General features: G+C 39.0%; 1 pseudogene; it reads right to left on the bottom strand.

The window, feature by feature from the left end:
* Positions 1-8,213: 8,213 nt before the first annotated feature.
* LOC128021707 (trace amine-associated receptor 13c-like) lies at positions 8,214-9,272 on the bottom strand (annotated as a pseudogene).
* Positions 9,273-10,359: the final 1,087 nt, after the last annotated feature.

Below are 10,359 nucleotides of genomic sequence, written 5' to 3'. Positions count from 1 at the left end.
GTCAGACTGTTTTCCTTAGCCTTTTGGTTTGGTTGGTTTTAAATAAATCAATAAATCAATAATAAATAATAAATCAAATCACTTTTTCTGATTAATATTGCGTACTTGTTTGATTAGCGACCAGAGTGAACTTTGCTTGGGATTCCATCACCAAAACTCAGTCTTATTATGCCCTGTTAAGAGTCAGCATGATTATTGCATAGGTGTGCCTTAGGCTGTGCAACCTAAAATGTGCAGTTTTACTGTATTGGGGGGTCCAAAAACCATTCAGTATCTGGTATGACCACCATTTGCCTCACACAGTGCAACAAATATCCTTGGCATAGTTGATCGGGTTGTTGATTGTGGCCTTTACAACATGAGTTACCTGGAGACTTACAGCTGCACTGACAGAATACTTAACACACAAATTCCATATTTTGCACACAATATTTTGCATATTTTAAACACACTTTTTTTCACAAGGGAACCTCTGCAGCTAAACCAGAATGTGGCAGCAAGAGTAGTCTTTAACAAGCATTGATGTTTTAGGACATTGATATTTGCCTACAAAATATATATTTATTTGGCATTAATATACCTTCATATAGTCACAGAGTTTTCCAGCTGCGATTATGATGTAGATGACATCAAACTGTTCCTTAAGTCAATAAAAAATAAGAGAGGAGTTTTAGTTAGTGAGAATTTCCCAGTTTAGTTTGAAGTGTACAGCAGAAGTGCATGTTTCTCGCCAGAGGCTTTGCTCTGACACATCGAGCCCAGCGTTAGTTCAGTCAGGCCATGGAGGCAGGGCTGTGAACAGCTGATGCGGTCAGCTGTCAAATCGCTCCAATCACCACCTCTCTCCTATTAAACACGGGACATATATATATGTGGTTATATGTGCTCGGTAAGTATGCTCAATGGCTCGCAAGGCTCAAACTGCTCACGAGAGCCCTTTGCTCGCCCATGAACTATCAGACGGCAAATCTATCTCCATAGGAAGCATTAAATCAGGTTTTGCAGGATTCCCACAGAGTATCTCACCAGATTCAGTCGTGAACTTAAGCGAATTCGGCGTGTTGTTTGTGAAAAACAAGTGAGCTCTTGATATAGACACTTCGCACGCGATTCATCGTCAGAGATCTGCTCCCCGCTGGAAGAAACTATATTCAACAAAATCAAAGCATCCATGAACAACTGACAATTTCAACTTTAATTCATCTCTGGACGTCTTCACGAAGCTAAGCAAAGTATTTAATTTTTAAAGCCTAGTGCCATTTGGCGAACATGCTCAGAAATTGTTTATTGAAAAACTATTGTTCAGTTACGTTGCAAGGCATGCTATCATATTACCACATCAGTAACACAGTTAAATATTCCCACAAGCCTCGTTAATCTGTGGTCAAGGCTGTCGATATTAACGGCTGCTGCTTGAGGGATGCTTGATCAAACTTATCTGACAACTACAACACACTGGGTTTAATCCGTGATTTTCTGTTGCTCAAACACAATCAAGTGCTTTATACTACATGTACAGATCGTAATTTTGCTCGTATAAATGCTAAAACGTATCCGACAAGGGCTTATGCTGTTGCCTAAATTAAAGTCTGACCATATGATATATAGCTAGATAAAAAAAAAAAAAAAGGGGGTACTGCTTTAAAGGTGCAAGCTGATTTTCAGCTGTTTAAAGAGCTCCCTTCACTACTCCTATTTTCGACTGCGGGCGATCCCTCCCCACTCCACACGCTAGGAAGGTATTTAAAGCTATCAAGATATGGGACTGCTTGCTTGTGAGGTTTATATATTGTCCAACATCATGTGCTAGTCCTGCCGTGCTTTTGCCGGCTCCACTGCTGGCTTGCACTGACTGAGAGCGCACCTGATCAAACGCTTGGCTAACTGTTGGCTCATACACATTTGCCGTCATACAGGGTCATAGTACGGGTGTTCGAATCCTCTGCTGAAAATTAATGCAGTTTTTTCAGGGTTAATTGTATAAGCGCTTGGATTTAATAATTGCCAGGAAATTGGCACATTTGGGTTAATATTTGCTCTTATGGGTAACCATGGTTCATTTTATAAGCAGCTTCGCTCGAGTCTGTGCCTGTGGCTGTTGAGTGCTCTATTAATGCAATAAATTAATAAATAAATATTCCCTGCTCAGTTAAACTACTTTCTAAGACTGCAATGCATACAATCATATGCAGGGTTCCCCAGCATCAGGGTAGGTATTATTGCCATTTTAGCACAACAGCGGAACAATGTAACAATAATTAATTTGTGGCTAGTCCGCGAAATGCAGTGGAATCGTCAGTCATCAATCAGGGATATGTTGCACGTCTTTAAATTAAATCCCGAATGGATTAACCTTCTGTTATGCTACAAAAATCACATATCGAAGGATTTATGAACATGATGTGTCATTCTCCCACAAACATTAATCGTTATTGTGACAAAATCTAAGGGCATCATTATTGTAAGGACATTCATACAAACCATTGTACAGGGCCAAATGCGCCACCTGTTGGCAATTTGATGATTTTTCTAGAACAATGGAATGCTAATGCAACTTAAAATCCAAACGTTTTACAAGTAAGGGTGTCCGTGGGGTATCTGTGCATGTGCTTAACTAAGGTAAGAGTATTTATGCAAAAAAAGGGGTAATTTACCCAGTCTGAAGTGCTGGAACATTACATTTCTTGGAAGTGCTTGGATTTACTCAAGGGAGTAAGAACCCTGGTGTACCTTCACGGAACAACAGAGGGAGACAAAGACTAACCATCCTACGAAACCATCGGGAATCATTAGTGAGAAATACTGGCTGCATCCGATCTTGGGCAGCAGACTCGATGAGAATCAGGCGTGTTTGACTCACCAGCACCTTACAAACCAATCGCAAATCTGACTAAAGCTGTGCAAACCGGGTAGAATATTGTCCGACTAAGACTGCGCCGGCGCACAGGACCGTCATGTGTGCCATCAAGTATCGTGAGAGTGTTCGAGAGCAGCACGCTGATTCAGCCTGCACTTTCTCCAGAGCAACAGCTGGAGCGCTGATGACAACACAGCTGTTCACGATTGGCCAGACTCACCACATGACTATGATCACGTGTGTTTCGAGGTTTATTCAACATTTCAGTTCCAAAAATGGCCATAAATCTGCGTTTAGAATGGTAAAGCTTTTAATGTAGTCAGCTGTTGTATTGAGTCAAGTCATCATCATCATACATCGATCAAAGCGCATATACCCTCTGTATTAGCATGTAAAAAAAAAATAAATAATAATCATGCAAACTTATTCTTGAAATATATGGCACCGTATTAAGCAGTTTAGAGTATCTGTGCTCACGAAATGTTCTGAAACGCCTGCATATTTGACAATTCTGCATTTTATTTACTTCATAGTGATAAGTATGTGATATAGACATGTCTGTTTCTATTCATGAACCGATTTTGGACAGGCTCTGAAGCAGATTAATGGTCTTTAGCTGATCTACAGCTAAATATAGGAGTATTGGTTATAACCAGTGGATATTTCGTACTACGTACATTTAATAATAATAAAATACGACACTGACCGCAAGGGAAAAAGGAGAATGATGAAGAGGATGAGAAGAATGAGGAGGAGGATGAGAAGGAGGAAATGAAGAATGAGGAGGATAATAAGAATAAGGAAGAGGATGAAAGGGAGATTGAAAATGAGGAGGAGAGGAATGAGGAGGAGGATGAGAAGAAGGAAATGGGGAAGAAGAAGAATGAGGAAGGAACTGCTGCTAAGAGAAAACCCTCGCTGCTATGTGAAAAAAGGGGGCTGCTGTTTTGTTAATGGAGATGGAGAAAGCAAAGTTGGATGAGGAGATGAGAAAAAAATATATATAAAGGAAAAGGGGCTGCTGTTTTCTCCTACTGGGAGATCACCCCTTGCTGTGATACATGAGGGGGCCGCTGTTATCCCTCAAGCGAGTGACAAACTCCCCCTCAAAAGAAAGGGACCTGCTGTTCTCACCAGCTGGAGAGAACACCCTTTGCTGCTATGGCAGAGGATGAACACACAGCAGAGTATTCCTTCAGCAGAGGATGAACACACCTGCTACTTAAAATAAGAGGGGACTTGCTATTCTCTCCCTCGCTTTAGAGGGGAGAACACCCCTCTCCTACCATAAGCTGCTTAAGGACATCTCTACAACATTATCTTTCTCTATTGCAGGAAGGAAACAATGAAATGCTACTCTCCTACCACTAATACCAAGCTCAGGGACATACTGCTCTTTTGCGGTTCTCCCGCTGGAGAAAAAAACCCTTCGCTGCTATTACCAGCTACCTTATTTATAGAGAGGCCGGCTATTTTCTGCCTCATTAGAAGGGAGAAAACCCCTTCGCTAGCCAGTAGGCTACATTAAGGATATCTCAATAAGACTGTCTTTTCTCTTTGTAGGACTGAAACAAGGTTGGTTTTGGGGGTTCTTCATCTGGCAGTAATACTCTCATTATGTTTTGGGGGTTAATGTTAAAGCTCTTGTATGTTCAATTATTCTGGGAACAAGAACCCCCATAAGGAACCATAACGCCAAAGATAAATTGTTTTCAATAAACTCAAGTAAACTTGCCAAAGTGGTTCCTGTCTGAAATCGAGTGCAGCCTTAGTTCAGTCAGGACATGGAGGCAAGGCTGTGAACAGCTGATGCGGTCAGCTGACAAATCGCTCCAATCACCACCTCTCTCCTATTAGACACGGGACATATATATACATGGCACTACTGCTCAGTAAGTATGCTCAACCGCTCGCAACCCTCCCTCCTTCCCCATTATAAGCATGAGCACATTACTGTACACCTTTTGGCTGTCGTCTTCTTTTTTTTTCTCAGATTACTAAGGCTTCCAAAATCTTAGCTGGTATGGACCTCACTGTTGAGAGACACCCATCTTCAAAACCAGGCTACAGGATAGACGTCCCACTGCCACATCCATATGATTATCACTGTTTGCTTTAAATACTTATAAAAAGTCTTAATTGTTATGTATTTCTTAATTCATGGTTCCAGGGGGTTAATGTTAAAGCTCTTGTATGTTCAATTCTGGGAGCAAGAACCCCCATAAGAACCATACCGCCAAAGATAAATTGTGTTTAATAAACTGAAGTAAACTTGCCAAAGTGGTTCCTGTCTGAACTGCAGTTCACATGCCTAGCATACTGTGGTGTGTTTGTTTAGTGAAGAGTAAACGCAAGCGTTCAGCTCTCGCAGAAATTGGATGAGCTCTGCTGCGCTCATTGTGATGCATTCGTGAGATTCTCAGGGGATATGAGTATTCCATCAAATTTTACCCGAGTTTGTAGCAGCATATTCATGAGTGCGTTCGCCTCTCACCAGAATAGCGATGCATATGCAGCAGCAGTTTTGTTTGCCCTTGATTTCTGTGGTAATCTAGTGAGTGGGCGGAGCATGTTTAATTTCCACTAGAGCAGAATGCATGCTGCGCGTTGTGTCTCGTTGAGAACATGGAAAGGATCTGAAGGGAAATTTCTCCCTATCAGTAATTTCCTTTTGTTTATGCTGTACTCCATCTTTATTTTTTTTTTTATAAAACATAAAAATCATTATCATCCACATTCACAGATTCCAGCATACCAACGCTATCTCACAACCAATTCGTCCTCACGAGTGAGGTCCGAATATGTACGACCTCACTTTTTATACGGTTTGTCTAAACCCCAGTGACAGTTAAGTTTAAGGGCGGGGTTAGGTGTAGGTCATTCGTACAAATTCTTACGAATTGTGCAACTCGTATAATACGTATGATTTGGCAAAAAATTTATGAATTTGTGTGGTCGTAAGAATTTGTACGGATAAGCCACCTTGTAAAATATGTACGAATTGCCGTGAGATCGGGTTGAGCATACTGGTTATGCCAACATCGAGGGGATGTGTAAGAATGGTTATGAGAAGATTACACTTGTTAAGGAGATGCTGCCATGCTATCTCTATATGAGGGAAGCATCTTGTCTAAAGATGTAAGTCTATTAAGACTTCTTCCTTGCAAAGCAAGCACTAGCAAAATATTTAGAGGATGTGTGCATCCATGTCATCGTTATTTGATACCCGATGAAAAACCCAATCTTGGCATTGGTTGTTTGGGATAAGAGCATGCACACAATGTCCTTTAGGGGAAGATTTGCGTGCATTTGTGAGTGTTTTTTCAACAACAACAACAACAACAAAGTCTCCACTCTCAGTTGTCTTTCTAATTAAGGAAAGAGGGGCAGACGTCTGCTTCTCGTGAGCTGTTGGAGGTTATGTATCATGCCACGGCAAGGTTTGACTTGCCGTGGAAGCGTGCTAAGAAGGTGACACCGCGAGGTCATCTCTATGAGCATTATATTCCTGGCCATTGCCCTCCAGCTCAGGTGAGCCCTCCATTTCTTCCTGATCTCCATACAGAGATTGACTAGAAAAGGAAGAAGTCATTTTTCTTATGCATCCATCGATTCCAGCATATGAGTACGCAATATCAAGGTGATGCGCAAAAACGGTTTCAGGATGAGGTAGCTGAGTTGCGCCACCATGGCAGATATCCGGAAGAAAGTAAGGCTTAGGCATAGAGGAGCAACAATAATGTACATTATGTGGAATGGTTTTTTAGTTTTTTAGTTTTTTTAAACTTAAACTGCAAAAACAAATTTCCTTACACCAATTACACAAAGCAACGTCATATGACCCCTTTAGTCAATCCAATAAAATAATCAATTTAATAATCCATTCCTTTTATTTAATAAATAAAAAAAAAGAAAAGAAAAAGAGTGTGAGGTTTCAAAACAATGGTTTGCATAATTTTAGCCATTGTTTGGATTAAAAAAAAAACCAAATCGGCCTACATGAGGTGATGTTTAGCAGTTACAGTATTTAATCACATCAGTTTAAATGAAACAATAAATATTACTTCAACTTACTTGAAAAGTTACATTCAAATATTTACTATTTTTATTGTTAGGCTTTACCTTTGTGTGTAGCTCCACCCTTTAAATGCATTTTGGATAAATCTGAAGTTACTTTGTTTCAGATGTTTTAATCTGAGGTGTGCTGTAAGCCATTTTAATTATTCACTTTGTGATAAACCACCATGATACGGTAATACATTTGACAATTACACATACTTCTATAAGACTGTCCTCTTTGGCTATGTTTACATGCACATTTTTGGTTCAATTGAACTGAATTCATTCCGATTGATGAATCTGAATGTAGTGTTTACACGAATGCTAAATAAGTGATCGGGTTGATGTGCATGTTATGTCAAAAGCTTCAAATCGGAATCAGTTTTTTTATACATGCACACTCTGCACAAATATTGAAAGTGAAAATTCAAATGACATATAGATGATTTAAAGTTTCTCAATGTTTGCACATGATAACCACTCTCCTACATGGTTTCTTTATAAGTTTTTAACAGCAGAATTAATATCTATCCATTTATGGATAAATATTAATATAAACCACTGTGCTGTGCTGCTCGTAATAATCACAAAAAAAAGCCCCTGTGGATGAGTATCTGAAACAGGGTTCTCCTGCTCCACTTCACAGTTATTGAGTGAGAGTTTTAAAATGACAGGACACGTTTATACATCACTTTAAATATAAAAGGAAGAGCCACTCGTTCCGTGCATCATCAGTATAACATTACTTCTGCGTCATTACAGTCCTTTCAGTTTCTGGGTTCTATCCGATCGGGTGTTTATATGCACTCTCATTCGTATTAGAAGAGGAATAAACCACCCGCTTCAATCCGATTGAGCTCAGTTATAACAAGTGCGATTAAGCGATTTAAGGTGTTTAAATGAAGTGTTTAAATGAAGGCTTTTCAGTCCGAATGAGCAGTCAGTCAGATTACAAACGGACTATTTGGTTGCATGTAAACATAGCCATTGTGTCTGTCATTATGTTTTTGCATATCCATCTTTACCTTTTATTCTATTAGTCTGAAGATTTGGGATTAAATTTTCCTAAACTAATGCAACACAACAGAACATTTTGTCACTTAAACATACTGTGTAAAAATAAGTTGGTAATTCTGACAAAACCTGCAAAAATTTTGTACAGTAGCAATGACACTCGAAAAAAATCTATAATAATAAAATGCATGGAGTGTAAATTACAACCATTATGATTATTTACCTTTATGACGATTGCGGGTTTTTTGAAAATTTTCTCAGAATGATGGCTTTATCAGTTTAATTACAATTGATGTTCTGTAAAAATATTGACCAGAGAGGATGCTGGCTGAAATATTTTCAGAGTTAAGATGAGTTTAACTGTCTTTTTAAACCAGGGATAAAATAAAGCATAGACCATAGGATTCAGACCTGAGTTAGTATACATGACCCATGTCAAAACATTTATGATTGTTGAAGGAACTGCTGATATGGAACAGATATAGTAAGGAATCCAACAAAGCAGATAAACTGTGACAATGATTCCTAATGTCAGAGCAGCTTTGCTCTCTGATTTCCTTCTCACTGAACCTTCATTTACACATTTGCCACCCTTCATCAGGGCGTTTATAACTTTCACTTGCTGATGTACAACATAGAAAATCCTCAAATATAAAGATATGATCAGAATACAAGGAAAAATAAAACACAAGATCAGATCAGTGACTCTCCAAGCAAAACTAATCATAACAGAACACTCTCCATAACACATATTTGTTTTGCTTGAAATGTCAAAATAACCATTACCAATTGCAAAGGCAGTGCTAGAAGTTGAGGAAAAAACCCAACTCAAACAGATGCTTATTAATGTTTTAGTCGTGGTTATTTTCTGTGGGTACAGTAAAGGGTGACAAACAGCAACATAACGATCAACAGCAACTAAAACTAAATTACTTAGAGATACTGAAATAAGCAGCCATGTTATTGTCAAAAACAGTCCACAGAAAGTCTCCCCAAAGTACCAGCACATCTCAATCAGCCTCGAGGTCTCTATGGGCATCACAAGTCCAATAAACATGTCTGCCACAGCCAGAGAGAGAATGATCAGGTTGGTTGGAGTGTGAAGCTTCCTGAAGTGAGAGATTGAGATGATCACCAGCAGGTTCAGAAACACAGTCCACGCTGACACCAATGAAGAAAACATATACATGATATTGGATTCATGTCTGGAGCGTTTTCCCCTGATACACGATGAGTTGATAGCAGGAAAGCAGTATTGAGTCCCATGATCCTCTGTCTCATAGGCCATGTGTGAGCCTCCTCCTTTTAGGATTTTGTTCTACTTTCCTTACTGTCCTTTCATTTATAGTGTCTGGATCAGACTGACCCCAGCCCATCTACCGCCCACTCTGATGCAGCATAATGACATTTAATTAGTTATTGTTTGTATTCATTTATTCACACAGTAATCTGTTTAACAGCCCATACTAATGCATTTGGTAACACTTTAGAATTGGGAATAATTATTTAGCACTAACTATGACTTTCCCGTCAATAAAATCCTAATTTTATGGGGAGGGGTTGCACGTACTTTTAAATGTGTACTTGAGCAGCGCAGTACACTGTGACTCCATGTTGCTTTGAGCACATCATTCTGCACCCACAATGTGCATACGCGCTTTGTGCGGTCTGTTTTGAAGCGTTTCGTATTATCATGGTTTTGCGCACTGAAAGATTATTAAAAGCCTATATTTTTATACCTAGCCTACACAAAACAATTAAAATGAGGATAATTTAATTGTATATTATTTGTGTGTAGTGTAGGCTATATAAATACATACACTTCGTTGCTCTTGACATTATAAACATAAAATTGTGATATTTGGGTGAGGGCTTCGATAACTCACTCTTTTTTGACCATACATGTGTTTGCATCCCTGAATGTTTGTGTCACTTTTATTAGACAGGGTTGTATTATGTTTGTGTTTACAAATAATATGCATCTTGAAGTTGCACTGGCAAACAAGTTGAAGCACAAGTTGTAGAGCATAAGTATGTGCTCCTTAATAGCTTATATTTTGAGCACGTTGTTCATTGCACTTTAGCAATTTCTCAAATAAAGCCACAATTGCAAAAGTAAGAATGTTTTTATTCGCGGCTTTTTTGGAGTAAAACAGTGATTCCACTGTTACCACTTTATCTGCGTGTAATGTTGTAGTAGCTCAAAGTTTTTTGCTGTTTAAACTTTAAACCATTCCTTTATTACTGTGATTACTGGTGAAAACAGGCAATGTGCTGAAATTTTAGAAGAGCATCAATTCATGGAAAAAATATAACTTGAAATATGTGGATAAAAGGTTTCTGCCCAATGCGACCATGAAGTACAGCTTGGCAGCACTGCTTCTCCATCAATGAGAAAGTCAAGTTTATTATGCAAAGCTTTTAAGGTT

The sequence above is a fragment of the Carassius gibelio genome, chromosome A10 (assembly GCF_023724105.1).
Source record: "Carassius gibelio isolate Cgi1373 ecotype wild population from Czech Republic chromosome A10, carGib1.2-hapl.c, whole genome shotgun sequence".
Classification (NCBI taxonomy): Eukaryota; Metazoa; Chordata; class Actinopteri; order Cypriniformes; family Cyprinidae; genus Carassius; species Carassius gibelio.
The sequence above is the reverse complement of the archived record's forward strand: the minus strand, read 5'-3'. Positions and strand labels throughout refer to the sequence as shown.